The sequence below is a fragment of the Diadema setosum genome, chromosome 4 (genome assembly GCF_964275005.1).
Source record: "Diadema setosum chromosome 4, eeDiaSeto1, whole genome shotgun sequence".
In the NCBI taxonomy this organism is placed as follows: Eukaryota; Metazoa; Echinodermata; class Echinoidea; order Diadematoida; family Diadematidae; genus Diadema; species Diadema setosum.
The window spans coordinates 40,496,552-40,506,595 of NC_092688.1; positions in this window are offsets into that span (position 1 = coordinate 40,496,552).

Genomic DNA, 10,044 nt, shown 5'->3' on the forward strand with positions numbered 1-10,044 from the left:
TTCTGTCTTTGGGAGGGAAAGTTAAAGAAGGCATTTCAAAGGACAATGTGTCCTGTAAGATTTAGTCCATTAACATAATTATCAGTGACAAAAATAAGTGGGTAGATTATTTTGTATTTTAAAAACAAGAACGCAATATCGATAGTTTATACGTTGCAAAGCCGATTGCGTTTCAGCAATAGTAACAAAGAAGTTTGAGATGCATGATAATCTTTATTCTAAATTATCCAGGCATATTATATTTTGAAGATTTGTATCTTATCCCTGTGCCTGTGGACCTTTGCACAGCTTCCCCAGATGTACTACAAATAATCAATATAAGTTAAAATCATTGCAAATACTAATCCTTCATTAAATAGCTACGCATCGAATCACTTATGGGGGAAAATCAATTATTTTATACGAATACAAGTTGAATGCATCTGAAACGCCATGAGCGAAATTGTACAATAAATCTCAATGTACATGACTTTCTCTGGTTGCAGCTGTGTTGTCTTAACAACGATCTTTCAGGCGAAATCACTTGGTTGAGACCTGAGAGCGCTGACTTGATATGAATTTAGGTTCTTGAAAATAGTCTCACTTACCTCCTGCAGTATGGCCACAAGGTACAGAAGCATTCAGTGATAATAGGAAAACGAGGATATATCTGTCATTCATCATAAAGGCATAGACAAAGACAATCTAAAAGGGATAAATGTTTTGATCCTGATGTCCCGTCCGGCAAGCCTGTTATAATTATCACAGTAAAGTCAAACACATTGCACTTAATTCAATGCGCCCCTTCGACATGCGCATTTCCTTCCTTAAATTTAAGACCTATTTCGTGCTCGTATGTTGTACCTCCACTATCTTGTCGAAGTGTGTATCTCGCAGATTGCGTCGCATAATACATACAGGTTTCAAAAAGAGATATTGTTCGAGTTCACGGAGGCATTATGTGCCTGCTCGTTCGTGTGTGACACGAGCATAATAACTATGTCGAATGCTCCACAACATTTTTCATTTTATGGGGGCCAAAGTCAAAACTGAAATGTATTCTCTTCAGTCCCGACCTCCCTCCGTGCCCTATGCGGTTTGCGTGGTTTCAACCTTGAATACTAGTACTATATGAAAGAGTATATCCACCATTACCCTATGTATACTATTATGATGAATAGAATGGTGATACAGATTGCAATAGTGTTATCTGGCACTATATAAGACATCAGAACCATAGTATTTTCTGGGTTTACACTTTGTTTCGATAAGCACTGTATGCAAAGGTGAGATTCAAAAAGCTTTACAATAAACAAAGATTTGAAAGTCTTATATGAAAGGTATAGCATCAATATCAAAGACGGTTTGAATAATGTCACTGTAGTTGCGTTGCAATGTATATGTACATCATATAAATAAATGCAACGTAGGGAAACACAAATTTGTCATAATTAATTAAAGTCAATTTGATTTAATTTTGCAAAGTTCATTGATATAGTATGAGGTGTTATAATACATTGAAGGTCACTGTCTAAAAAAAAAAAGACCTTGAAGTATGACCTACCAAAACAGAATGACGACCATACGCTCTATTGTCAATATAGTCCTTATATTCCTAACTTAATACGCCTACAGGTGAACATGAGTATACATCATGCAATATGCAGTTCGACCTCGATTATCCGGCCATGTCGGGGCCGGCGCTCATCCGGATAAGCGAACTGGCCGGATATGGGAGACACAATGTTAATGTATATGGCTGCCGTCCAAGCTGCCGTCCCAGTGCACTGACAGCTAGGCAGGTAGCATACCCGCAACGGTGGTGTAATCTACAGTATGCTAGCCTGCACGCCTGGGGCCTCCATCCATTTCAAGCTTAATCGCTTACGATGGTGGTCTCCTGCATTCAATGATTTCTGTTGTTTACTGAAAAATACTGTATATCTTATTTTATGTTTCTGTGTATCTACATCGCTCAATGCAATCACCTATGTGTATCTATTTATGTACTGTTATCGATCTATTTCACTGCACTTGTTATTCTTTGTCTTTGTACTTTTTGAAGTTTGTATTCAAATTGTATCTGATTGAATGCAGAAATAAAAACAAACAAACAAACAAAATGTAGTCCCTTCTTCACAAAAAAAAAGTATATCTTTATGTGAAAATCATACATGTTTTACCTCATTAGATATTGAGAAACCTATCATGCACATCCTATGAAATTAGTGAAATACCCTGTATATCCATGAAAAGATGTTAAAGTCACTGTTTTTTTTTTTTCTCTCTCTCTCAATTTTGGGATGAAAAAAAGAGTCCTTCACTGCGTGAACGCGTCCGGATAATAGAGATTTCCAGATAAAAGGAGGCCGGATAATCGAGGTCGAAATGTGTATATACTTTCAAACTTTTTCATCCTACATCTACCATCTTTCCAATTTTGTTAGTTAGAGATACTAGTTTGATCTTAAGGATACTTTGAAAGTGTCAATTCAGGCTATAAATATTCCGAACAAAAAAACAAAACAACAAGAAACGCACAAAAATTGGGAAATGAGGTTGGATGATGAAATAATGATTCTCTAGATATTGCATTAGTATGCGTATGTGTTTGTAATTCTTATTTTCAAAAATATAGGAGAAACGCTTGCTCAAGGTAACCCGATGTGCAGAACAAAACTTAAGATAATTCTTAGACAATGATAGTGAAACCCCATTCCATTTTTAACTCCAACAAAGAGGTATGAGATTATTGTTTACATTGTACTCTCTTAAGTGGAAAACGAAGTTCTGGTTATATTAGCCGGGTTCACACGTACACCAATTAGCGGGATACAAATCTCGAGATTTGCATCGCGATCGTCATCCCGAGTTTTTTGCACGTGTGGACAGAAAAAACCCGAAAATTAGCGGGATAAGCATCGCGATGCTAATCCCAAGAAATCTTGCGCTGGTTCGTCAATTAGCGGGATAATTGGCCCCACGCTGGTACGTGTGAACGGTCGGGATTAGAATCTCGAGTTTTTATATCCCATCATGCAATGCGCACATCACAACAGCGAGGCCTCTGCGAAGGACAAAGGGAAGTGATAGAGAAGGGCTAATTTGTACGTGTGAACCCGGCTAATAATGTGACTAACAAAAGTGATGAACGTACATTAGCCGGGTTCACACGTACAAATTAGCAAGAAATCTTGCGCTGGTTCGTCAATTTTTTTTGCGAGCGTCCACACGTACCAAATTAGCGGGATAGCGATCGCGATCGGTATCCCGCTAATTTGGCGAGCGTCCACACGTACCGAATTATCCCGCTAATTGCCGATAGAGATAACAGCAAAGCCTGCAAACTGGGTCACACAGCGCCCTTCTCTATCACCACCTGTGCGCACTTTCCTTTGTCCATTGTCTTTTACGCGTCATTGGTGTGGTTCGCGCGCTGTTGTTATTGTTCTCCAAAGAGGTGAAGGACCTCCTCGCAGAGGCCTCGCTGTTGTGATGTGCGCATTGCATGATGGGATGTAAAAACTCGAGATTCTAATCCCGACCGTTCACACGTACCAGCGCGGGGCCAATTATCCCGCTAATTGGCGAACCAGCGCAAGATTTCTTGGGATTAGCATCGCGATGCTTATCCCGCTAATTTTCGGGTTTTTTCTGTCCACACGTGCAAAAAACTCGGGATGACGATCGCGATGCAAATCTCGAGATTTGTATCCCGCTAATTGATGTACGTGTGAACCCGGCTAGTGTATCTTAGAATTGTCATATTTTCAGTTGCAGATCCTCTGGCTCATATTTTCATTTTCAAGATTTCTAAGGTGTGTTTCCAGATGAAATGAAATAGGCTAAAGTAGTTCCAATATTTGAGAAGGGCAACAAATTGGATGTTATTAATTACCGTCCATTTTCTTTATCATCCTCACTGTCAACATTTTTAGAACAAAAATAGAATTATTGATATTTTCATAGTCTGCAGTTTTGCAGTTCTTATTTTTGTTTGTTTTTTGCGGTGTTTTTTTTTTTCATTTCCATCTGACAAGATAGGTCTTATGACAGCCCACATTCAGCTACGGTAAGCTGGTCTTCCATTGGGTCCAGCTGGATGTGAGGTGGGACCACTTCACCGGGTTAAACGCCTGCTCTTTGCGATAAATACATGAAGCAGGATCTTTTTTCGTGCATGAGTTGTTACTCTCTCATAGACGGGACCTCCAGTTTATGTCCTATCCGAGGGACAAAGCGTTTTGCCTCTTGCTAAATTAGACGGTATGCTTACACTCAACATTGCTCAGTCCAGACTTGGGTTCGAACCCGGGCCCTTAGGATCGTGAGGCAGACGCGCTATACCGAGTGAGCCAACTCACCGCCCTGAGTTGGGTGACAAAGCAGATAATGCAATTGAAAACCACTATCATTTAAGGACTTTTAATACGAAGGCCTTAGATATATACAACATGTATGACATGTATATTATCGTACTTTGGAATATGCGGCGAGGCCTTAGAGTGGTTCATGAGTTGTTGTTTTTTCGGTTAACAGAAATCAGTTTGTTTCAATTACAGATAATAATTCATATAAATGAAACGTTCCCTGTAAGTAAATCATGTTAAAGTGATGGTAAGGTTTAGGTTGAGATGGACAGTGTTCCAGGTTTCCAACTTTTTTTGTGAGATGATGAGAAATGTCTAATGAAATATGAAAACGTATACAAATCTGAGAGGATTCCAAAGCTTATTTGATTTTTTTTTAATGCTTTTAAATTGGCTGAAAGATGTAAAAAAGATATGTCCTTATGAAATTTGGGGCCCACTTTTTACTAGGACCACTTTTTTTTTCTTACTTTGTTTTTTGATACCTCAGGCATTTTAAAACTGATTCTAATCAAACAAACTTTCAATTTCTCTTAGAATTGTATACTATTTAATATCTTAGGAGTAAATTCTCACTACATACTGTATCTCCCAAAAAGTTAAAATTTGAATCCACCATCTCAACCAAAATGCAGGCATTCCTTTGAGTAGTCATATATATGTTTCATATTTTTGTTTTGGTTGTTTGTTGTTATTTCTTAATGTGTGTTAGAGGGGTGGGGTCTGCCCCTCTGTCTCCTAGTGGGCTTCCAAGCCTTTGTTGTTGCTGTTGTTGTTTGTTGTTTCAACCAAGTTTTTACTGATCTTTCACCAAGAGTGACCCCCACTCTCCAAGCATTGTCTTTTCATTGAGTCCCTTCGTTTTTCGCACAGTTAATTTTGATACAGAAGAAACTTGACAAAAAGAGCACTGCTATAACGAAATATAGGCTATTACGAGGAAAACTTCGCGGACTCAACTTTTCTTCCACACAATTGAGTATATGAGTAAAAGAACGACCCAAGTCCAATTTTTGGCCAAATTCAGTTTGACATGGGAAATTGTAGCTTACGCATGGACTCATCTTGTGTATAAATGATAAATCCTAATTACCCCCGGAAGTGCCTGAAATAAATGAGTTAAAACTTATATTAATGTAAGAATGAAGGACTTGGGTCATTCTTACATTCATATTATAGCGCCCTCTCTCGTCCTTCTCTCATCTCTATAGCAGAATATCATGTATATGAATCAAAGAACGACCCAAGTCCATATGAATCAAAGAACGACCCAAGTCAATCACACAAAATGGCCTCTCCACAATTAATGTTAATGTTAATTGTCATAAAAATATATGTTCTAATTTGAATATACAATGCTGCCTTCCCATCACAGTTCGATAGAATATTATTGGACAAACAAAAAAGATCTAAAGTTTTTTTTAGTTTACTCGAAATGGTCTTCCATGGACTTTTGTCGTTCTTAAATTCATATACTCAATTGTAAAGCGCTACTCTTATAGTGAGATCAGCTGTTCTGAAATAATTGCTATAAGGAGATAATTTTTGTGATTTCAAAACAAAGAAAAACACAGTAAGGCAAATTGAGGTAAAGCGAAACCTTTTGGGGTGAAGTTTTGCCTCTTCAGAATTCTAAGGGTTCTATTTTGTATAATATGGGGCCTACTTCAGCATATTTTGTGAGCTGAGCTGCGTAATGAAAGTCTTTATATGTCAACTGTATGTAGTAGCTTTAAACACGTCAAAAATCTATAGGACTAAACTGGAAAGTAATTGTAGTAAAACTTGAAAAAAAAAAAGATGTGCACTACTCTACAATTTATTTATTTCTGATGCAACCACTATTACATGGAAACTGACTGCTATAGGCCCGTACTTTGAATTCTGCTAACTTACAAATAAAAAAAAAAGTAATTGGAAACTTCAAAAATTATAGATTTGTTTTATGAACCAATGTTCTTACATTGAAACACGAAACACTGCTTAACATGCATAAAGCACGAATACATTTTAAAAATGGTCCAATGGTTAGGGGCCAAACGCATTTTTTGTTCCATTATTGACCGATGCCATATTTTATAATAAAATTTTTGCCTGCAAAAGGAATCAAATCCCTTACGAATAGAACACTGGGAAAAGCTTTTGGCAAGTCTAACGTTTATATGTAAAATAAGATATTTGATTAGAATTACCAAATTTCAGCCCTATGAACATGGAGTAACACTCCATGCTATGAACTTCCAAAGAGTGTGCTACAGAATGTACGACCCAAAGAGGTTGTAATAGAGCGCGCGCTCGCATATAGAAGCGGGGCCAATTGAACGACCCGCCGCCATTTTCAAAGAGGTCGACTACCAGAAGCCTGAGCGCGGAAGTGCCTATAGTAATACACGTGAAGTACAGCTTCGAAGATGGGGTTGGGTTGGAAAAATCATTCTAATTTTGAGGAAAATCAATATATTTATTATAATAATCTAAAGATGCAGGCTACCACCTATCAGAATACAAAATGAAATAATTTATAAGTAAAATAAGGGCAAATGGGCAAATGATAATAATAATAATAAGCGGAAGTGAAGTGAAAAAGTCGATCCCGATCAACACGATTAGGAAGCACGATTAGAAGAGATTTGCTGCGTTTGGATACGATCCTAGACGATCTGATGCGATGATCACGATCAAAAACTAATCGTGTTAATCGTAGATAATTTTTGAATCGTCCAAAATTTTCCTACGATTAACGCGATTGCCACGATTGACCTTAAGATCTGATACAATCTGATAAGACCATCACGCTTGCTGCACGATTAAGACGACGATTTCAATCGTGGCGCCAATCGTGATAGTGGGAACCCCGCTTAAATGTTACTCTGCATGAGATATGTGCCACGATAACATGTGAACTGGTACATTGGAATGTGGCTCTGGAAAGCGTCTGTTGTATGTGGAAGGTTCGGACATATTCTGCATAATACATGTACATGCTGTGTATGGATTGTAACCATGGAGGTAGAGACTGGGTTTTTCTACCTCTATGGTGTAACCATAGAGATGTATACTAATAATATACTAGAGCGCGGACTGCGTGTGGCGCGTACGCAGTGCTCGTGTACCGAGTAGAAGAGGCCGCGCGCCATCTTTGTCCGGGCAAAAACTAACATCGCGTCCGGGCAACAAAGTAGTGGTGGACACGTGAACACGTATACAACAAGCGCTCAAACACGTATTGGCTTTCAGCAAGAAGATGAGGGGGTCGGAGATGAGAGAAGGAAACAACTCAAAAATTTAAGTTGCTAGCAATCTCTTATGAGTGGTAAAGAAAATGAAAATCGAACAAAATTTTACTTTATTCTCAACGAGGTAATACTTTCAAGCCGACCAACACGACCATGGTCCATGCAATAAAAGGGTTCTCTTGGTCTCTAGACAGCCGGATGCTCCTTGTGATACAGTATACTGCGTCAATTTTTCTATTTTTTTTTTTTTTTTGCAATCATATTTTTCTGTATGAGGGGACTGCATTCTATAGTCCTATCTGTGTATACGAGTGTTTCATTGTATTTTTTTTTTGGTGGTGGTGGTGGAAATGAAATAAATCATTTTTATAAGTACGTGTAGGCATATTGGTTCCATATTATTATGTTCAAGCTCGAAATGCTAATGTTGAAGCTTACATAAATCCTAACCCAAATCATAACACCTAACCCTAATTCCTAATCCTCACCCTGCCTTGAACCAAATGCCCAATCAGACCCACGATGCTAATCTTATTTTCAGAAAAATAGCAATGCCGGAGCATAATATGTCCTGTCACCAGGCATAATCATATAACGTATTCTGAGCTTTTCTCACACTATCACCATAGTGAAATTAACTGCTGGTATAGCAAAAAGTGGAGGAACGATTTTTTTTTTTTTTTTTTTTTTTTGGAGGGGGGCTCAAGGGCCAAATAGGGCACTTAGAAAAGAGCACTTTTTAAACTTAAAAAGGGGAGGGTTTTTTTTTTTTTCTTGGAATTGGGGCAATACCCCCCCCCCCCCCGTTCCGCCGACCTTGCATAGAGTTATGTACTGTATAGGCTATCTATATAGTAGCAATAGATCGAGAATAGCTGAGGGAGGGCGGAGTGCCCCTGACGAATTTTGCAAGACCTTTTCTTTTCTTTTTCTTTTTCTTTTTGTCTTGAATCAATCTGTTTAACACACACTATACATGTAATTTTAGTTAGTTGTGAAAGGAAACTCCGCTCCCCTTCTTTTCTCCTGTTTCTACATCCAAAAGCAGCACACGAACCAGGTATTTTGCAACATAGATCTATGCTACTTTAATAGAATTTGCGAATTTAAGAACATTTTCGATTTCCAAACCCCGATGGAGACCTTGGCATAGATGTTAGCCTACTGCCGTTGCATCCCGTCGTCGATCTCCCTGCATGCTCTGCTAGCGCTACACGTTATCTGTATTGTCGCTCGTCGAAATTTGCCCGGACCAAAATGGCGAACGCCTCCTTCTATCGGTCACAGGTATTTTACGGATTCCGCCCTCTAGTGTTGTTAGTATTATCTCTATGGGTGTACCGCATCTTCTATGGCATTAGTACATTATGCGTGCGTGGTGGAGATAGGGAATTCCCACCAACCTCCGTCACCGACCTCTGTCACCGATCTCTGTAGAGGTCGGTGGGAATTCCCCAGTGGAGAGCCAATCACATCATCAGGTTGCCTCACGCATGCTACGTCATGATAACCGTGCATACAGGCCGTACCAAAGAGGTTCTATAATAGAGTAAGCGCAAGCGCTCACCATTCAGTGCGTACAAATGAAAACAGTGGCGCGCGCGCACGAAAGAGGTCGACAACAAAAAGCCTGAACCCGGAAGTGCCTATAGTAATACACGTAAAGTACAGCTTCGAAGATTGGGTTGGGTTGGAAAAATTATTCTAATTTTAAGGAAAATCAATATTATTTGTCCATATGCCTCCAGACTTTATAAGAGGGATGCATTCTCAACACAGTATACGTGTTTTGATGTAAAAAGGATTTGCTCTAATGTGTCAAATATGTGCCTTAACATGAAGCCACAATTGCCTATTCATGCATTCATACTACATACAAAGATTGCAGAAAGGTACAGTGTATACTCTTTGGTATGGGCGTACTGATTTCACATAACATATGTCACTTATAGAAACATCAGACACACATACAACACACACTCCCACACACACCCACATCAAACACACACACACACAGCATTCATTGAGAAACGCATTCTTCTTCAAAGGAGAAAGCATCTATTTACACATAAGAGTGAGTAATTCTTCCGGCCAAGGATAAATGTGACCGTGCACCTCAAAACGAACATATTAAGGTCGCACACACTGATTTTGCGTGAGGACTGAAAATAAGTGAAATGGGTCAACCTAGCCGAACTTGACTTTTTCATATTTTCTGAAAGAGCGGGTCTTCGTTTACATTATGCTAAAATTTGGTATCATAAAACGGGCATGAAAGTGTGATTTTTAGCAGTTTATCTCGAACATTTTTGGTAGAATAGTGTGATTAGGTGTGTCTTTATAATCCCTTTTTCATTTCTGAAAAACCTTGTCCACACTCTTCACTTTCAACTCTAATAACTTTTCAAAGGATAATGCTACTGCTTTGAAAGTTGGCATTAATTATAGACAGAATGTGT